At 42.8% G+C, this 19580-nt stretch overlaps 1 protein-coding gene across 3 annotated transcripts in view; it reads right to left on the reverse strand.

The window, feature by feature from the left end:
- LOC134357865 (adenylate cyclase type 2-like) overlaps positions 1-19580 on the reverse strand; it is a 523538-nt gene that overhangs the window by 164727 nt on the left and 339231 nt on the right. The gene's annotated exons all lie outside the window — the stretch shown is intronic.

Genomic DNA, 19580 nt, shown 5'->3' on the forward strand with positions numbered 1-19580 from the left:
GATTGATTAACTCAAATCTTAAAGACAGAAGTGCAGGAATATATTTAAATTGTTGGCTGTTATTGTTGAGCACATCTCCCCACTGTCAAACTGCGCAAATACAAAAATAAAATAAATAATACTGAGAACATGAGTTGTAGAATCCTTGAAAGTGATCCAAAGGTTGTGGAGTCAGTTCTAAGCTGAGGTGAGAGCAGTTATCCACACTGGAGCTTAATGGTTGAATGATAATAACCATTCCTGGACCTGGTGGTGTAGGACCCGAGGCTCCTGGACCTCCCTCCTGATGGCCACAACAACAAGAGAGCATGGCCTGTATGGTGAGGGTTCTTGATAGTGAATGCTTCTTTCTTGTGACAGCATTCCTTGTAGATGTGCTCAGAGGTGGGGACATGCAGTGTGCAGTATGTGCAGAGTACCAGGAACTTCAATAACTTCACGTGAGACAGGGTATACTCATGTTCAAATGGAAGATGCATGTCCAACCTTAGCTCTGCTTAATTAATATAAACTCGTCATTTTAAAGAGATTAGCTTTAAGGAGACTAGCTTTATTTGACATGTACTTCAAAGTACACACTCAGTGGCCACTTTATTAGGTACGCCTGTACAGCTGCTCGTTAATGCAAATATCTAATCAGCTAATCGTGTGGCAGCAACTCAATGCAGAAGAGCATACAGACATGGTCAAGGGGTTCAGTTGTTGTTCAGACCAAATATCAGAATGGGGAAGAAATGTGATCTAAGTGATTTTGATTGAGTAATGATTATTGGTGGCAGACAGGGTGGTCTGAGTATCTCAGAAATGGATTTTCATGCACAGTAGTTTCCGGAGTTCACATAGAATGATGGGAGAGAAAAAACGTTGGTGAATGGCAGTTCTGTGGGTGAAAATGCCATGTTAATCAGAGAGGTCAAAGGAGAATGGCCAGACCGGTTCAAGCTGACAGGAACGCAAATAACCACACATTACAACAGTCGTGTGCAGAAGAGCATCGCTGAACGCACAACATATTGAACCTTGAAATGGATGGGCTACAGCAGCAGGAAACCACAAACATACACCCAGGGTCCAATTTATTAGGTACAGGAGGAACCTAATAAAGTGGCCACTGGGTGTATATTACTGGGGCCACAGCCACAAGCAGGACTGAAGAACTTAACGGTGGAGAATACCAATATTTTCATCTCCATTCATTTTCTTCACCCATCTCATCCACCCATGGAAGTTAAAAACTTCCAGCTCACATAAGCCAGCAGGAGAGTTCACACAAACCCCATTTCTAAGATGGTATTCAGCTGACTTTGCAGATCATGGTACATTGCCAGTTGCTTTTTGCCTGCATCGGTTATCGTGTCACACCTAATAAAGAAGTGTCCTTAGAGCACTTGGCATTTCTCTGAGAACTCCTACAAATACTTCAGGTAGAAGAATATCATGGCTAATCCATTGCTTTCACTATTTTAAATTTATTGGATTAATTTTACACTAATTTGCCTTTTATCATCGATTTGCTGCTTTACTTTACACATCATGAGGTTTCAATTTCACTGTAAGTCTCCAGGCATACTGCCAAAACATCAAAATCTCCTAGTATTGATTCCCTTTGGAAGCTACCAGAGAAGAGCGGTTCACACTGGAGGCACTTACTTGGAAATTACAAGCCTGCTGTGTCTGAATTTCTCTCTGCTAATTTAAATGGATGGGAAATCATGCTTCCAGACCCATCCATTCCTGAGCCACATTGCCTGCAAGCATTCTTCCTCACATGATGCAACTAACCTGCTAACCAAGCAAATAGTCTCAAATTTTCCTTTCAAGGCACTAAAAAAAAATCCCGAAAACATGATGTTACCTAGGGCCAAGTGATAACTGTTACAATTTACTTGTGCTGAATTTGTTCAAATCTTTTGTGTAAAGCAGGTACATGTAATTTAGTAATAATTTATAACTGACAAGACTGCAATTATCAGTAATACTTTCTATTTCATAAATATACTGTGATATTAACCACTCTACAATCTTTTTAGCATTGCTGTGTGACAAAAGAACCAGTTATCAGAAGATTGATGCCGATAAGAGGACAATGGGGAAACATGCAAGGTGCTAATAAGAGAGAGACGAGAGAGATTACCGAAAGGAGACACGGTTCCGAGTATTGTCAGAGACCGGTGGCTTTGAACCCTGAACTGTTTGAAGTTTGATGGACAGGCGATACCCCAGCAGGGGGATAAAAAGGGACAGGTTCGCTAAGGCAACAGACACACGACTCCACGAGGTAACGAGACCCTGGAAGCGGTGTGCCCTCACAAGTTGGTGGGAGTTTTGGAGGGCTGGTCACGGGACCAGCCATAGACGCACAGGGTAGAAAGATACGGGTCGGCGGGAACCTAGTGTGTGTGTCCACCCTTGCCTGGGTGCCGGGTTCACTGCAGAAGAACGATCGTATCTGGAATGGAGGGGTCACAGTCGGTGACCTCAGAAGACATTACAAAGGGCTCGCCCGAAAGCTAACTGCGAGAAATATCGAAGGTCTGTTTGGAATCCGTTTTGAATATTCATTCGCTTTCGCTCTCTCTCTTCTCCCCGCCCCAACGGCACAACAGCGATTACTGCGAACTGAACTGAACTAAATTGAACTGAACTTTGCGTCACTTGAAACTGATCATTTACCCCTAGACTGCGATAGAGCTTGATTGATCCTATTATCCTAGTTCTGTGTACATGTGTGTTTTATCATTGCTAAACTGTTGCATTTATATCCTTTTGATTAGACTACTGTGTTGCTTATTTCTTTAATAAAACCTTTCTTAGTTCCAGTTATCCAGACTCCAACTAAGTGGTCCATTTCTGCTGGTTTGGCCACCCAGTTACGGGGTACGTAACATAAGTGGGGTTCTCGTCCGGGATTTTGAATGCTAAATTTGGGACGGGGTAAATTGATTGGGTTAAAATTCCTGAAAGAAGGAAAAGGCAAACAGCAGAAATGGAGATTGAGGAATTTCTAAAGGCGCTGACCTTGGAGGCATTAGAGGATGCCAGGAAAGCGGAATTGGCAGCTGTGGCCAAACGGTTGAATCTTGTTAAGGGGAAGTCGACAATGAGGAGAGAGGAGATACACAGAGCTATCGTAGAGCACTATGTATCTAAAGGAGTGTTTCCCCAAGGGGAGCTGGAGGTGATATCTATTGGAAAACCTGGTGGAGACACAGTACAGGTGCAGCTTGAAAAATTGAGACTCGAGCACAAGTTCCGGGTACGGCAGCTAGAACACGAAGAGAAACAGTTAGAAAGACAGCGAGAAGAGAGACAGAGGGAAAGGGAATTCGAGCTGGAGAGGTTAAAGATAAGGGCAGAGCAGGGAGCCATGCCAAACCAAGGTGGAGGGTTCAGGGCGACCCAGGAGGTTAGGGTGGTTCCCCCATTTGACGATACCGATGTGGATCGGTACTTTCTCCATTTCGAAAAAGTTGCTGCAAGTCAGGACTGGCTGAGGGATAAGTGGGCTGTTTTGCATCAGAGTGTACTTAAAGGGAAAGCCCAACAAGCTTACTCGGCTTTGTCCGCGGAAGATGCCCAGAGGTATGAGGTGGTGAAAGAGGCCATCCTCAGGATTTATGAGTTGGTCCCGGAGGCATACCAGCAGAGGTTCCGGAATGCGAGGAAGCAGTGGGACCGCACGTATTTAGAGTTTGCCCGTGAGCTGCAGACATATTGTGAGCGTTGGTGCGCCTTGAAAGGGGTCAATGGGGATTATGACAGACTGCTACAGCTCATCCTGATTGAGCAGTTTAAAGGTTGTGTCCCTGAGGGTATGAAACCCTACCTAGATGAGAAAGAGGCAGACACTTTAGCCGCAACTGCTAAGTTAGCGGATGAGTATGCGTTGACATATAAAACGAAGTTTGCCCCGAGTAAAGGCTACCAGAAGGGTAGTCGGGACGGCGGGGAGAGTCCGCCAGAAAAGTCAGGAAGTAAGCCGGGGACTAGTGAGAAGGATAAGGTAGACCGGGAGCAGTCTGGTAGGAAGTCTCCTGGGGTCGTATGTTATAATTGTGGGGAAAGTCGGACACTTTGCGTCCAGGTGCTTTGCCCCAAAGAAGGAAACGGGAAAAGGAAAGGCGGCGTTTCCGATTGGCTGTATTGAGCTGGTAAGCGAACCGCTAGGAGAGGAGAGGGCTAACAAAGTTCAGGAAGGGTGCGAGAGGTTTATCTCGACCGGATTGGTGTCGGTGAAGGAGGGGTTAAACCCAGTTCCAGAGCGGATCTGGAGAGACATGGGAGTGTGTCAGTCATTGATATTAAAGAGTGTATTAGACTTTAGTTCAGAGACCGAGACTGGGAAAATCAGGGTCATAAAAGGCATTGGGAAAGGGACTGAGGCAGTGCCTTTGCACCAGATACACCTACAAAGCCACTTGGTCTCTGGACTGGTCACGATAGGGGTGAGGCTCGAACTACCGATGAAAGGCGTGGAGATCTTGCTCGGTAATGACCTCGCCGGCGGGAAAGTGTATCCAGCAGTAAAATTGACAGGCCTGCCTGCCAGCATTGAGGCCGCGCCCATGGACTCACAGGGTTATCCCGTTTGCGCAGTGACTCGGCGTATGTCCAGAAAGACTGCCGAAGTAAATTTAGCTGAGACGTTTCTACCAGCCTTGTACCAGGGGGAGGTAGAAAGTGAAAAGAAGGAGCATAGTGAAACAGGAGAAAGTGAAGGAGGTGAGGCTGACTCAGCATTAGCAAGGAAGGACTCTGTACAGACACAGGAGCGAGACGAGGAGCTGATGGTTTTGGCGGAGACAGCTCTCTCTGAAGCAGAATTAAAAAGGAAGCCAGTGGGCTATTATATGAAGGAGGGGGTGCGAAGGAAGAAAGGGAGACCAAGTACCGTGCCCGCAGATGAGGAATGGGGGGTGGTGCCAAAAATTTATGGGGATGAGATTCTTAACCTGGCCCACAAGATACCCCTCGGTGGACATTTTGGGGGGAGGAAAGCAGTCGGCGGAATCATAAAAGGGTTGTACTGGCTGCACAGGAGGAAGGATGTTGTTGACTATTGTAGACGTGAGTTAACACAGTTAGAGGCTATTAACATGTTAAAAGCTCACCACGATCAGAAAACAGATCTAGCTGGTGATATCATGAAAATTAATGAGGCTAGGGTGCCACCTGATAAGGGGAAAACCCATTTTGAAAAGATAAGTGTGGTCCTGACCAGGTGGGAGAACTCTATTATGTTGACTGACTTTGCTGTTGAGTTCTCTCCCTTAATCCCCGAACAAAGCAAACCGCTACAAGAGCTAATTAAGCGGCACGCCCACATAGGTCCAGATGTCCCGAGGCGATGCAAAGAGCTGGGACATGGAGCTGTTGCCACATCAGGTCACCCTAGTGAGCAACACCCCTATAGGATGATTAATTCAGTGTCAAAAGGGCTAAAGAACGCAGAAGCGTATATTGGCGATGTAGTGGTCTGGAGTGACATGTGGGAGGAGCACATTATGGCGGCAGAGGAGCTGTTTAAACGGCTGTCTGAAGCCAGCCTGACAGTGAACCTCGCAAAAAGTGAATTCGGCCATATGGGATTTGTGGTAGGACAGGGGCAGTTGGCTCCGATGCAAGCTAATGTGCGGGCTATCTCTGAAGTCCCCATCCCGACAGACAAGGGAGCCCTGAGAAGGTTCTTGGAGATGGTGGGGTACTATCGGAAGTTTTGCAGGAAAAAAAACAACTTTGCGGATAGTACCCACCCTCTTACTAAGCCCTTGCCAAAGAATGCTAAGTTGGTATGGGACGACCCTTGTTATCTGTGTCCGGGGCGAAAACCACCGAGAAGTTACACTGATCACAATTCATTAGTGTTTTCGGCCACTATGAAGTTTGCTAAGTTGGAGCCTGGTTTTAGAGGATTATTAAAATAACACATATAAAAGGAACAGAAAATGTGATTGCTGACTCTCTGTCCAGGTGTTGACAACTTAATATTCTCCGTATTAGCCAAATAGCTGATGAACATGTATATTTGTCTGTATCTAAGAATGTATTCCTGCCTATTATTTTTAGCCCGGTAAAAATCCTTTGGAGGGTAGGGATGTGACAAAAGAACCAGTTATCAGAAGATTGATGCCGATAAGAGGACAATGGGGGGAACATGCAAGGTGCTAATAAGAGAGAGACAAGAGAGATTACCGAAAGGAGACACGGTTCCGAGTATTGTCAGAGGCTGGTGGCTTTGAACCCTGAACTGTTTGAAGTTTGATGGACAGGCGATACCCCAGCAGGGGGATAAAAAGGGACAGGTTCGCTAAGGCAACAGACACACGACTCCACGAGGTAACGAGACCCTGGAAGTGGTGTGCCCTCACAAGTTGGTGGGAGTTTTGGAGGGCTGGTCACGGGACCAGCCATAGACGCACACAGGGTGGAAAGATACGGTCGGGCGTGAACCTGGTGTGTGTGTCCGCCCTTGCCTGGGTGCCAGGTTCACCGCAGAGGAACGATTGTATCTGGAATGGAGGGGTCACAGTCGGTGACCTCAGAAGACATTACAAAGGGCTCACCCGAAAGCTAACTGCGAGGAATATCGAAGGTCTGTTTGGAATCCGTTTTGAATATTCATTCGCTTTCGCTCTCTCTCTTCTCCCCACCCCAACGGCACAACAGCGATTACTGCGAACTGAACTGAACTAAATTGAACTGAACTTTGCGTCACTTGAAACTGATCATTTACCCCTAGACTGCGATAGAGCTTGATTGATCCTATTATCCTAGTTCTGTGTACATGTGTGTTTTATCATTGCTAAACTGTTGCATTTATATCCTTTTGATTAGACTACTGTGTTGCTTATTTCTTTAATAAACATTTCTTAGTTCCAGTAATCCAGACTCCAACTAAGTGGTCCATTTCTGCTGGTTTGGCAACCCAGTTACAGGGGTATGTAACAGCTGCTAGAATTATAAATATTAGGTTAGATTAGATTAGATTCAACTTTATTGTCATTGTGCCGAGTACAGATACAAAGCCAATGAAATGCATTTAGCATCTGACCAGAAATGCAAAGAATAATGTTATTTACAAAATAACTGCGAATAAAAAAAGTGCTACAGCAGACAAATATAAAAGTACTGAGACAGTACAATACGGATGCAATACTGCTTAGCGCTGTGAATACGCCAAGCAATTCAGCATATGTTTCCTACTTCATGCTTTAGCAATGTGAAAAATAGCAAAATCTCGACTATCACTTTGATTATTAGTTCTCCTTCCAAGTACTTTGCTTGAATTTCTTCTCCTTTTTGTCAGCTCTAGTTAAAGGTTACTGCACAGCGTGGAACTTAAAAAAAACAACAGAATGACCATTTCTTCAAAATTCAAAGTAAATTTATCATCCAAGTGCATATTTGTCACCATATACTACCTTTAAATTTATTTTCTTGCAGGCATTCAGAGCGGAACGAAGAAATACAATGACTGCCAGACAACAAATGTAGAAAAGACAAACTACAAATACGAAAAAAAACTGAGAACATGACTAACTAAAAGAAGAGCTAGTAAGAGATTTGAGCTCTTCTTTCAGTTAGTCCTGACGAAGGGTCTCGGCCCGAAACATCGACTGTACCTCTTCCTGTAGATACTGCCTGGCCTGCTGCGTTCACCAGCAACTTTCATGTGTGTTGCTGAGAACATGGGTTGTAGTTTATAGTATTAAGTTGACATTTTATTATTTTCTAATTGGTTAATACCATTAGGAGAACAACTTAATTATTTTCTACTTTTTAATATTACATTGTTTTCAGGTGAAAGATGTAAATTATGTTACTTTCATTATGCAAATATTGTCCTCAGAACAAAACCATATTAAAAAACAAAAGTTGAAAATACTGTTTCAAAAGAGGTACAGTTGAGCACCAAGTAAAACTCCTAGTAAGAACACCTGGAGTAAAGTCCATTTATTTGACCACTAGTTTTCCTGTATTTTGAGCAATAAGGACACATGTGATGTAGACATCCTTGATGTTACTAGTATAACTGAAAAACTATTTTGTTTCAGATTCAATTTCTTAGGGTATATTTACACAGAAACTCGTGGATGTGAATAGTTTTTGCAGTACCTGCCAAGAAAGATCTCTTCATGTTACTTGTCTGGCAGAGTGCTTCATGCAATCAGGACGAGCAGTCTGAGATTGATTCAAGTAAGAGCAAGCTATTACTTTCAGTTACTCCTTCACAGACAATTCATTTGGATGATATGGATGGTAGAATCATCACCTATCTTTTTGGATATGTGTTACAATGGGATTGTTGCTTTAGAACCCAAATCCAGTCCCAACAAATTTCTACCCTTGTTGCCTGGTACCTTGATACACAATTGCAGGTTCTTCTAATAAAAATATGACAGGGTCACATTCCTTTATCCGAAATTCTGAAATCCAAGGAGCTCCGAAAACCGTTTTTTTTTCGCCAACAGCTGACGTCACTCATGTGTGACGTGGCAGCACTAGCAGAGGCCGCTAGACGTCAGTTGTGGCTCAGCGCTCGTATTGGTTACACGTGCATTTGCTGTTCGCTGATATTTTGTGTTCACGGTTGACTTTGTGTTTAATTTCACTGTGAAAATGTCAAAAAAAAGCTGCAGATACCCCTATGGGTAACAATGAGAAAAAGGGAAGGAAGCATCTAACATTATCAATAACGCAGAAAGTGGAGTTATTGCAAAAGCTTGATCGTGGTGTGTCTGTGCGGCGTCTTACTGAAGAAAATAGTGTCAGAACTACCACTGTATATGATTTAAATAAACAGAAAGAAAAGTTACTGAAGTTTTATAGTGACAGTGACTGTGACGTTCTACATTTATTCCAATAAGTCATTTACCATGTGTTTGATTCGGTTTGTCTGAAGCTGTATATTTTAATGTTTTATTGAATGTTTTTGTTGGAAATCAATTTTTTTGTCATTATGCCCTATACAATACAGTATGACAACTATTTACATAGCATTTACATTGTATTTGGTATTTTCAGTAATCTAGAGATGATTTAAAGTATACGGGAGGATGTGAGTAGGTTTGGTGTGCCACCGGGTCCTAAAGTCCACCGCACTGAGACAGGTTAAATAAGGCACTCGAGCATATGTGTTTTTTGGTATTGAGGTGGAGGGGGGGGGGTCTGAAATCCAAAAAATTCTGAATTCCGAAATGCAACTGGCCCCAAGGATTTCGGATAAAGGATTGTGGACCAAATTTCTAATTCATTTGCCATCTGTATCCAATTCACCCCTGTGGTTGCAATATGCACAGTTTTTTGCTGAGACTGGACCCAATGCAGGTGAAGTTATATCTATCCAGGTGGTTATGGCCATTGTGATTGGGAAATTTTGGGAACAGGAATGCCTGGATGGCTGTTGTACATCACACAATTTAAAGTATAGAACAGATATTAAGATTTAATTACTCTATCCAGCTGATTAATCATGGGATGTTAAGATGACTTTTAGAACATAGAATCCATGTTGATGTCAGTACAGGTCCTTCAGCCCACAGTGTTATGTCGGCCTTTTAATCCAACCCTTCCCTCCTACATAGCCCTCCATTTTTCTATCATCCACTTGCCCGTCTAAGAGTTTCTTAAATGTCTCTAATGTATCTGCCACTCCCACCAGCCCTGGCAGGGCATTTAATGCACCCACCACTCTGTGTAAAATAATTTACACCCCCCCCAACTATACTTTCCTCCAATCACCTGAAAATTATTTCCTCTCGAATTAGTCATTCCTACCTAGGGTGAAAATTTCAGGCTACCCACTCAATCTGTCTCTCATCATCTTGTACACCTCTGTCAAGTTACTTCTCATCCTCTTTTGCTCCAAAGAGAAAAGCCCCAGCTTGCTCAATGTTTCCTCATAAGACACGCACTTTAATCCAGGTATCATCCTGCTAAATCTCTTCTGCACTCTCTCTAAAGCTTCCACATCCTTCCTATAATGAGGTGACCAGAACTGAACACAATATTGCAAGTGTGGTGTAACCAGGGTTTTATAGAGCTGCAATATTTCTGAAATCAATTTCAGTATTCAAGTTTATCTTCGTTGGGACAGCACAGTAGTGTAAAGCTATTTCAGCAGCAGCGATCCAGGTTCAGTTCCTCTGCTGTAAGGAATTTGTACAATCTCCCCATGACCGCGTGGGTTTCCTTTGGGTGCTCCAGCTTCCTCCCACGTTCCAAAGACATACGAATCAATGGGTTAATTGGTATAATAGGGGCGGATTGGCTTGTTACCCTGCTGTATCTCTAATCAAACAAATAAATCAACTAAATCAATAAATTCATTGAAAAGAGCTTATGACTGCATTTCCATTTCTCTTTGAAGTACCGTCAGTAAAATTCCTCAACCAACATCCTCATTTCGGGAAGCAAAACATACACAGAATTGTATTAGGCAAACAAGTGCTTGTAGAAGCAGCTGAAATGTTGGAATATATTTTATCCTGAAGCAATCCAGGCAGTGTTTGCTTCTTGCTGCTCAGTCAATGATGTTGCTCGCCAAGAAAGACTATGCTCACTCTACTGTGAAATGAACAATTGTCAATAAGAAACAAACAAAGCTGTTAAAGCTGGTATATTTTAAATCATACTAAAATGCTTTGATGCAGGAATGCATTATCATTTCCTGGGAACTTTGAGAAGGAAATAGAGGCTCCATTCATCCACACAAGAAGTTGCTGTTACCATATTGAATTGGATCTATGCTAGGCATCCCCGGTGATTGACTGAAATAAACATTGGCATCAAATATAAAAACAGCAATGCTGTGTTGGAATTAAACTTCCTGGAAACTAGTGCCAAGAGTTCTGCAGTTTGCTCAATTTTAATCGAGCCTAGAAAAACATGACACCTATACTCAAGCTGTTGGTGGCTTTAGCAGAGCTAAAAGAGAATCTTCTGAAGTACCTCTCTTGAAAGCTTTGGTCTATTGGGGAATTTTGGACATCGTTTGTCAGCTGATCGTTGGGTTTTAAAAAGATTTTTTTTTAATTTGGAGAGAGGAAATTTTGAAAAAAAAAATTTGTAAGAAAATGGTACTACTCGGCAGGGAGAAATTATCTAGCTTAAGGTCATTCACAAATAAAGATGTATTTGCTTAAGAATGAGTAACTTTCTATATGTTGGGAAAGGTTGAATAGGTGAGGACTTTAATCCCTGGAGTGTAGGAGAATGAGGGGAGATTTGATAGAGGTATACAGCATATGAGGGGTATAGTTAGGAGAAATTCAAGTGGGCTTTATCCACTGAGGTTACGTGAGACTACAACTAGAGGTCATAGGTTAAGGTTGAAATGTGAAATATTCAAGTGGAATCTGAGGGGGAACTTCTTCACTCAGAGGGTGGTGAGAGTGTGGAACGAGCTGCCAGGGGAAGTGGTGGATGAGGGTTCAATTTCAACATTTAAGAGGAATTTGGATAAGTACATGGACGGGAAGGGTATGGAGGGCTATGGTTGTGTGCTGGTAGATGGGAGTAGGCAGAATAAAAATTTGGCATCGATTGTTTCTGTGCTGTAGAGTTTCATGATTCTATGACACTATAATGTTAGATGATACCAATCTTGGTTTCAAGTTTTAATTCTGGTACCTGTACTGCATTTCCTGATATTTTACCATCTTGTGCCACCAAACTGGATATGGTTTGATTTGAAGGAACAAGCTTGCCAGCTCATTTTAGTTGACGAAATATTATTTCTTCTGATCCAACCTGGAATCATAAAATCAACAGCACAGAAGGAAATCCCGCTCCTGTGCCAGCTCTGTGAAAGAGACCCATTTATCCCTTGCCCTTTATACATTGCCTTAGAAATTAGTTGTGATCAAATTGACAACCACAGTTTGCTAGAATAATGATGACCATGCCCCCAGACCAACCTAAACCAGTCCTCAGACATGTACATTTCGGTACGCTTCCAGATTTTATCAGTGACTTTCAGATTATACTTCAGTGCTTATATTTTTGAATTATAATCTTATAGACCATGATGAAAATGAAAGAAGTTAGAAATGAATATAAATATTAATAGAAAGAAGAATATTTTTTGCTTTCAGGTCATTTAGTAATTTTTTTCATTAAAACCTTTGTATTCTTCTTTTAGGCTCTGCATCTAATTAGGTACCAGCTTTTAAAATGAGATTTCTGCTTGGTAATGTATTAGAATATTCAGCCTCAAGAAGGGACGCATATATTTTTCAGCATTTAGCCCAAAGGAATCAATGGTGCATTGGACTATTGGAGTTACCCGTCACATTAACCAGGCCAACTGTGCTCGATGCCACCAAATGAATTGTCTACAATCAGCACAAATTTCAAATGGGGAGAAAGGGCTAAATTTGATCAGAATCTGAATTATTGTCACAGACATAAGCCGTGAAAGTTGTTGCTTCGTGGCAGTAGTGCAGTGCAAACATAACAGAGTACTGAAAGTTACAATTTTAAAAAGTTAAGTAAATTAGTGCAAAAGAGGAATAGCGAGGTAGTGTTCATGGACCATTCAGAAATCTGATGGCAGAGAGAAAGGAGCTCTTTCAAAAATGTTGAGTGTGGGTCTTCAGGCTCCTGTATCTCCTCCTTAATTTAGTGATGGAAAGAGTCCCAAAATTGGGCATGGGAATCCTGTGCACAATTAAGTGAATTTTAGACAACTTTGCAATCTTCTTCCGACTGTCAATATCAACAATTGCAGCATCCAGCCAGTTAACTCACTGGCTGTATTAATGGCCTTTACCATTAACAAAGGCTTAATACTTATCAAACTTCACTTTAAATATGCCAAACAACTTGGCCTTCACAGCCATTTGTGACATTGAATTCTGCAGATTCCCTACCCTTGGCTAAAGAAATTCCTCCTTGTCTCTGTTCTAAAGAGACATCCTTCTATTCTAAGATTGTACCCTCTGATCTTAGTCTCCCCTTTATAGGAAACATCCTCTCCAAGTCCACTCTATCTAGGCCTTTCAATAGTCGTTAAGTTTCAGTGAGATCCACCCCCCTCATTCTTCTAAACTCCAGTGAGTACAGGACTAGACCATCAAACACTTCTCATACATTAACCCTTTCATTTCTGTGATCATTCTTGTAAACCTCTTCTGGACCCTCTCCAATGCCAGTACCTCCTTTCTTAGATAAAACTGCTCACATTACTCCAAGTGTGATCTGACCAGTGCATTATAAAGCCTCAGGCATTACACCCTTGCATTCATATTCTAATCCTCTCAAAATGAATGCTAACATTCCATTTGGCTTCCTTAACACCAACTCAATCTGTAAGATAACCTTTAGGGAATTCTGCACAAGGATTTTTGCACTTCTGATTTTTGAGTTTTCTTTCCCCGTTTAGAAAATGCCTTTACTCCTTCTACCAAGTGCATGACCATACATTCCTCTACACTATATTCTTTTCCCATTCTCCTAATCTGCTTAAGTCCTTCTGCAGACTCCCTGCTTCCTCAACGCTACCTGCCCCATCACTTAACTTTATATTTTCCACAAACTTGGCCGCTAAGCCATCAATTTTGTCATCAAAATGATTGACATATAGCATGAAAAGAAGTGATGCCAACACCGACCCCTGCCGAACACCACCAGTCTTCGGCAGCTAACCAGAAAAACGCCCCTTTATTCCCAGTCTTTGCCTCCTGCCAGTTAACCCGTCTTCTAGCCATGCTAGCATTTTTGCTGTGATACCTTGGGCTCTTGTCTTGTTTAGCAGTCTCATGTGCAGCACTTTGTCAAAGGCCTTTTGATAATCCAAGGAAACGACAAACACTGACTCTCCTGGATATGGTTTGAGTTGAAATCGATCATGCCTGTTATTTGCTAAAAGAATTCCAACTGATTTATCAGGCAAGATTTCTCCTTAAGGAAATCATGCTGACTTCAGCCTATTTTTTCATGTGCCTCCTTAATAATATACTTCAATGTCTTCCCAAGCACTGGAGTCCGTCTAACTGGCCTACCAACTCTTGTCTTTTGCCTCCCTCCCTTCAAGTGACAGAAAGAATGAGGAGGGTGGTGGGTGGGTTGGGGAAGGGTGGGGAGTTGACGGGTGAAAGAGTTAAAGGGCTGAAGAAGAAAGACTCTGGAGAGGACAGTAGACTGTGGGTGAAGGGAACAGAGGAGGTGAACCAGAGCGGGGTGATGGGTAGGTGAGGAGAAGAAAAGGCATGAGAGAGGAACCAGAAGAAGGAGGATGAGAAATTACCAAAGGTTTGGGAAATTGATATCAGGTTGGAGGCCAAACAGACGGAATATGAGGGAAATTGAGGCTTCATATTTTGGAGCACTCCACTGCAGGATGAGGTGAAGGAGAACTATCCTTTATCCATTAGAGGGATATAGAATGCCCTCCAGGCCAATGTCTAAAAAATGGAATCAGTTAGCTCTGAAAATAAAGGCCAGCCGTTAAACCTGAAGCACTAGGTGTCATGCCACAGGACGTTAACCTGTGATAGATATTCACTTTCTAGGGCCATCACTCACTGACTCCTGGAGGTGGCTGGAGCACCTTTTGCAAGTTCTGTGCACCTCCTGGAGGTTCAATATTCTCTCTTCTATGAAAAATTTAAATAAAAATCCAGACTTTGCGGTAATGGCATTTTCTGACCATATGGATGTTAATGGTGAATGTAAGGGAAAAGCATTTCATAAAAACAATATTGAATATGGTGAGGCAGAAGTGAATGAAAAGGAACAATTTGACCTCCTGGGTATCGTAGGCAGTTTATCCTCCTCCTTCTTCCCCAAACTATTTGCAGTCCCATTTTGAGGGAACAGAAGAGCCCGGGTGGCCACACAACCCCGACCAGGAAAAACACAGAAGTCCCTGAACATTTGGTGTATCTCCATCAATTTTCTATTTCCCACATGTTATCTAGCAGTTCGGGAATGCGTTGAATGTTGGGTGGGCAATATAATTTTAAACAGTGGAGCTAACGTTGTGTTGAGTGTGTTGCCATGCTGCACCATTAAATAATTGGTCATGAAGCAGGAAAATAACTTTTTATGGCTTTGTCAAAGCACCTTTTGGTGAAGTGGTTGCTCCACCTCAACTTCTAACCCAGAGAGATACTAAAACTCAGACTTCTTTCCTAATGTACCTAATATGAAACGGACTCCCCCCGCACCAAACCATTTTCTTTCCTCAACCTTTTAACTACTTTGCAATCCTTTCATCCCTTTATTCAAAGACGTTCACTGCTCACTGAGAATCCTCTTGTTCTCTTGCCATAGCATTATCAACTCACACTTTCAATAAATTGCAAGGGAACAGCTTTCATTTATAATGTGCATGAACAAGCCCAACTAACGGGCGCATTTGTGAGATGTCCTGTACCAGCAAAATCTGCCTATTTGATATGAATAGAACAAATTGAAGATGACAACTTTCTATTTATTATTGTTCACTTAGTGCCAACATTTATTACTCAGATAAACAGAATTCCTTTATAAGAGTTATGGGAAAACAGTGCACGGATAAAAAATAGAAACTATGATATTGCTTCTGCCAAAATTTATTGTTTTGCAGCCATAAATCTTTCATGAAACGCTGCTATGTACAATTGAATTTCAGCACTGCACGCCCATTAATCACCCTGCAGTTTTTCATGCCTCCACTTTGATCTGTTGAAATCCAAACTGGTCTGAGAAACTTGACAGTAATAAGTTGAATATGGCAGGTTGTTTCATTAAACTCAACACAAAATTCACTCAGAGAAAGTATGCTTTCTTATTTACTGCCCGTTATGCCACCGGCATTTAGGGCAGCAATGAAAGATCCTCCATCACTGGTGGTGTGTAGAGCTTCCTTCACTGTATCAGTAGCTTTCACTACCAGACCGGGGTGGAGACTCAGGAATGCTGTCGCACTCAGATGTAGAAGGATTCTTCATTACCGTTTCCATAATAATAGTCAGGGTTGTTAGCCCTGAGCTGAACCTCCAAACCTGGAGGACCGGTGGATCACTCTTAATCTGGCTTCTACACTTGGACCTGTTTAGCATGGGTGACTCTACCAAGAGCCAAAGCATAAAGCCCTGACTCCAGCCAAAATGGTTCTCTGGATCATTGAGTCAGACAAGCCTCCAAACCACGACAAGGTTGTGGTCCTCTTGGAGAGAGAAAGTATGCTCCCCTGTTTAAATTCTTCCACTTTGGGTTAGAACAACAAGTTTGCTACTGAAACTTCTTTGTTCAATCTGGATGATGTTCACACACTATTCATTTGATCATGTAGCCTCTCAAAGACACCTTCAAAATTGTGACCTTTCTTCTCTTAGGCATCCGTTAGTCTTGTGAGACCATGGAATCGCACCTTGGAAGGTTTCCAGGGCGCAGGCCTGGGCAAGGTTGTATGGAAGACCGGCAGTTGCCCATGCTGCAAGTCTCCCCTCTCCACGCCACCGATGTTGTCCAAGGGAAGGGCATTCGGACCCATACAGCTTGGCACCGGTGTCGTCGCAGAGCAACGTGTGGTTAAGTGCCTTGCTCAAGGACACAACACGCTGCCTCAGCCAAGGCTCGAACTCACGACCTTCAGGTCACTAGACAAACGCCTTAATCGCTTGGCTACGCGCCAACACCGCTATTAAATAAACCCTTATTAAATAAAACAAAATTGAAAATCAGAGAAATATTAAGGTTTGCATCCTTCAAAGATACCAGATAAAGAGCATCAATTGTATACTTTCCAGGTGAAATTCACAAGAAACAATACCTCCTCAGGCAAGGTGAACTTTACCCACCTTGGGTATGGTGACCATCAATTACCTATCTAAACTAATCCCTTTGACCAGCATTTGGTCACAAGGATGAGAAGATCTGCAGATGCTGGAAATCCAAAGCAATACACACACTCAACGCTGGAGGAACTCAGCAGGCAGCATCTATGGAAAAGAGTAAAAGAGTTTCCCCTCTTTCTTCCCAGTCCTGATGAACGTTCCCAGTCTGAAACGTCGATTGTTTACTTTTTTCCTTAGATGCTGCCTGTCCTGCTGAGTTCCTCCAGCATTTTGTGTGTGTTGAGCAGTGTTTGCTATATAGTTTATTATACTTGGGGGATTGAGGTTCTCATCCAGATATTTCTAAAACGTTGGGAGATTAAAGATTAGCATTACTCGTCACATGTACATTGAAACATACAGTGAAATAACCTCATTACACACCCATCTGAATACTGTCTCTTGCCTTAGGTTCTTCCTTAACAGCCAGCAGACGACCACAACTATTAAAGCATTCCTTCCTTGATCCCCACTACTCTGATTGCAAGTTACTCTCTGTTATTTCCTTCATCCATGTCCTCCGCTCTCATTTTCCATGTACCCTTAACACCATTCTATTCAGATTGGCAGATCTTCTAAACTGGAAACAAGAGACGAGCCCTGATTTATTCACATGATTTTGCCATTTAAAGAATGCGTAGTAGATGTTGTGTCCGAGTGCTGTCAGGAATGGAAAGGCAAGAATAGAGTCCCTCAAGGATTTAAGCCATTTGACTCCAAGTGTCACCCTTGCAGATGAAGCATGTAAGATTGCTTTTGCTTTCAAAAGCAAGCCATCTGTCTCAGTTGACTCATAACACTAAATGCCAATTTTTGCTGCTTTCCGTATGAGACAGCTAGTTGGACAATAACCTCAGAAATCTAGATTTTGCTCTTCTACCATAACAGTAAAAATAGATAATCTCATGACATGCCACTTTAACTATTCATAAGATAAATAAGATTTGAAATAAGGATTGTAAAAGTGGACTACTCCCCTCTTCCGCACTCCCCATTCTGGTTACCCTCCCATACTTTTTCATCTCCTCCCCTGTCCACATGAGCTGCCCATCACCTCCCCCTGGTTCTCCACCTCCTTCCTTTTGTTCTATGGTGCAGTGCCTCTCCTCTCAAATTCCTCCTTCTTCAGTCCTTTATCTATTCTGCCCATCACCTCTCAGCTTCTTACATCATCACCTTTCTCCCTCACCTATCATCTGCCAGCTTATACACTCCTACTTCCTCCCACTTTCTCATTCTGGCTTCAGCTCCCTTACTCCGTGGGCAAAGAGGGGAGTGATCTCCTTTTTCAATTCCCCTCCATAGACGATGCCTGACCTTCTGAGTGCCTCCATCATCTTCTGTGCGTTGCTTGAAGCAAGACTGCACTTAATATGAGGTAGCAGCTTTTTAGTGAACAACTTTGATGTTTTAATTATAAAGGTTGATAAACAATTATAATCTTGATTCTTTTTTATAGCTTTCCTCTTTTAATAAAGTTCTCTGCGACAGTACTAAAGGACCAATTACAAAAGTACTTCAGCAACAGACGATGTACTGCATTCAGAAAAGTCAGAGTCAATGGTTAATTTAATGTTTTATTGATATAGAAAACTGAAGTTGTTCCTTTACAATAATTTGGAATACACTGGTACCTACATTTTGTACACTGGTTCTGAAATTTATTCCATTAAAATTGGTGGGAATGAATTTTATGAACAAGGTAAATTGTACAGACAATTATCACACACAAATATTGCTGGTGAACGCAGCAGGCCAGGCAGCATCAATAGGAAGAGGTACAGTCGACGTTTCGGGCCGAGACCCTTCGTCAGGACTAACTGAAAGAAGAGATAGTCAGAGATTTGAAAGTGGGAGGGGGAGGGGGAGATCCGAAATGACAGGAGAAGACAGGAGGGGGAGGGATGGAGCTAAGAGCTGGAAAGTTGATTGGCAAAGGGGATACCAGGCTGGAGAAGGGAGAGGATCATGGGACAGGAGGCCTAGGGAGAAAGAAAGGGGGAGGGGGGAAGCCCAAAGGATGGGCAAGGAGTTATAGTGAGAGGGACAGAGGGAGAAAAAAGAGAGGGAAAAAAAGGGAAAAGAAATAAAAAATAATAATAAATAAATAAGTAAGGGATGGGGTACTGTACGAAGGGGAGGTGGGGCATTAACGGAAGTTAGAGTAGTCAATGTTCATGCCATCAGGTTGGAGGCTACCCAGACGGAATATAAGGTATTGTTCCTCCAACCTGAGTGTGCTTTCATCTTGACAGTAGAGGAGGCCGTGGATCGACATATCAGAATGGGAATGGGATGTGGAATTAAAATGTGTGGCCACTGGGGGATCCTGCTTTCTCTGGCGGACAGAGCGTAGGTGTTCACCGAAACGGTCTCCCAGCCTGCGTCGGGTTTCGCCAATATATAGAAGACCATATCAGGAGCACCGGACGCAGTATATCACCCCAGCCGACTCACAAGTGAAGTGTCACCTCACCTGGAAGGACTGTCTGGGGCCCTGAAGATGAAGCCACACTCAGGTTGGAAGAACAACACCTTATATTCCGTCTGGGTAGCCTCCAACCTGATGGCATGAACATTGACTTCTCAAACTTCCATTAATGCCCCACCTTCCCTTCATACCCCATCCCTTATTTATTCCCCCCCCCTTTTTGTCCTTCTTTTTTCTCCCTCTGTCCCTCTCACTATAACTCCTTGCCCATCCTCTGGGCTTCCCCCCCCCCCATCTTTCTCCCTAGGCCTCCCGTCCCATGATCC

The sequence above is a fragment of the Mobula hypostoma genome, chromosome 17 (assembly GCF_963921235.1).
Source record: "Mobula hypostoma chromosome 17, sMobHyp1.1, whole genome shotgun sequence".
Classification (NCBI taxonomy): domain Eukaryota; kingdom Metazoa; phylum Chordata; class Chondrichthyes; order Myliobatiformes; family Myliobatidae; genus Mobula; species Mobula hypostoma.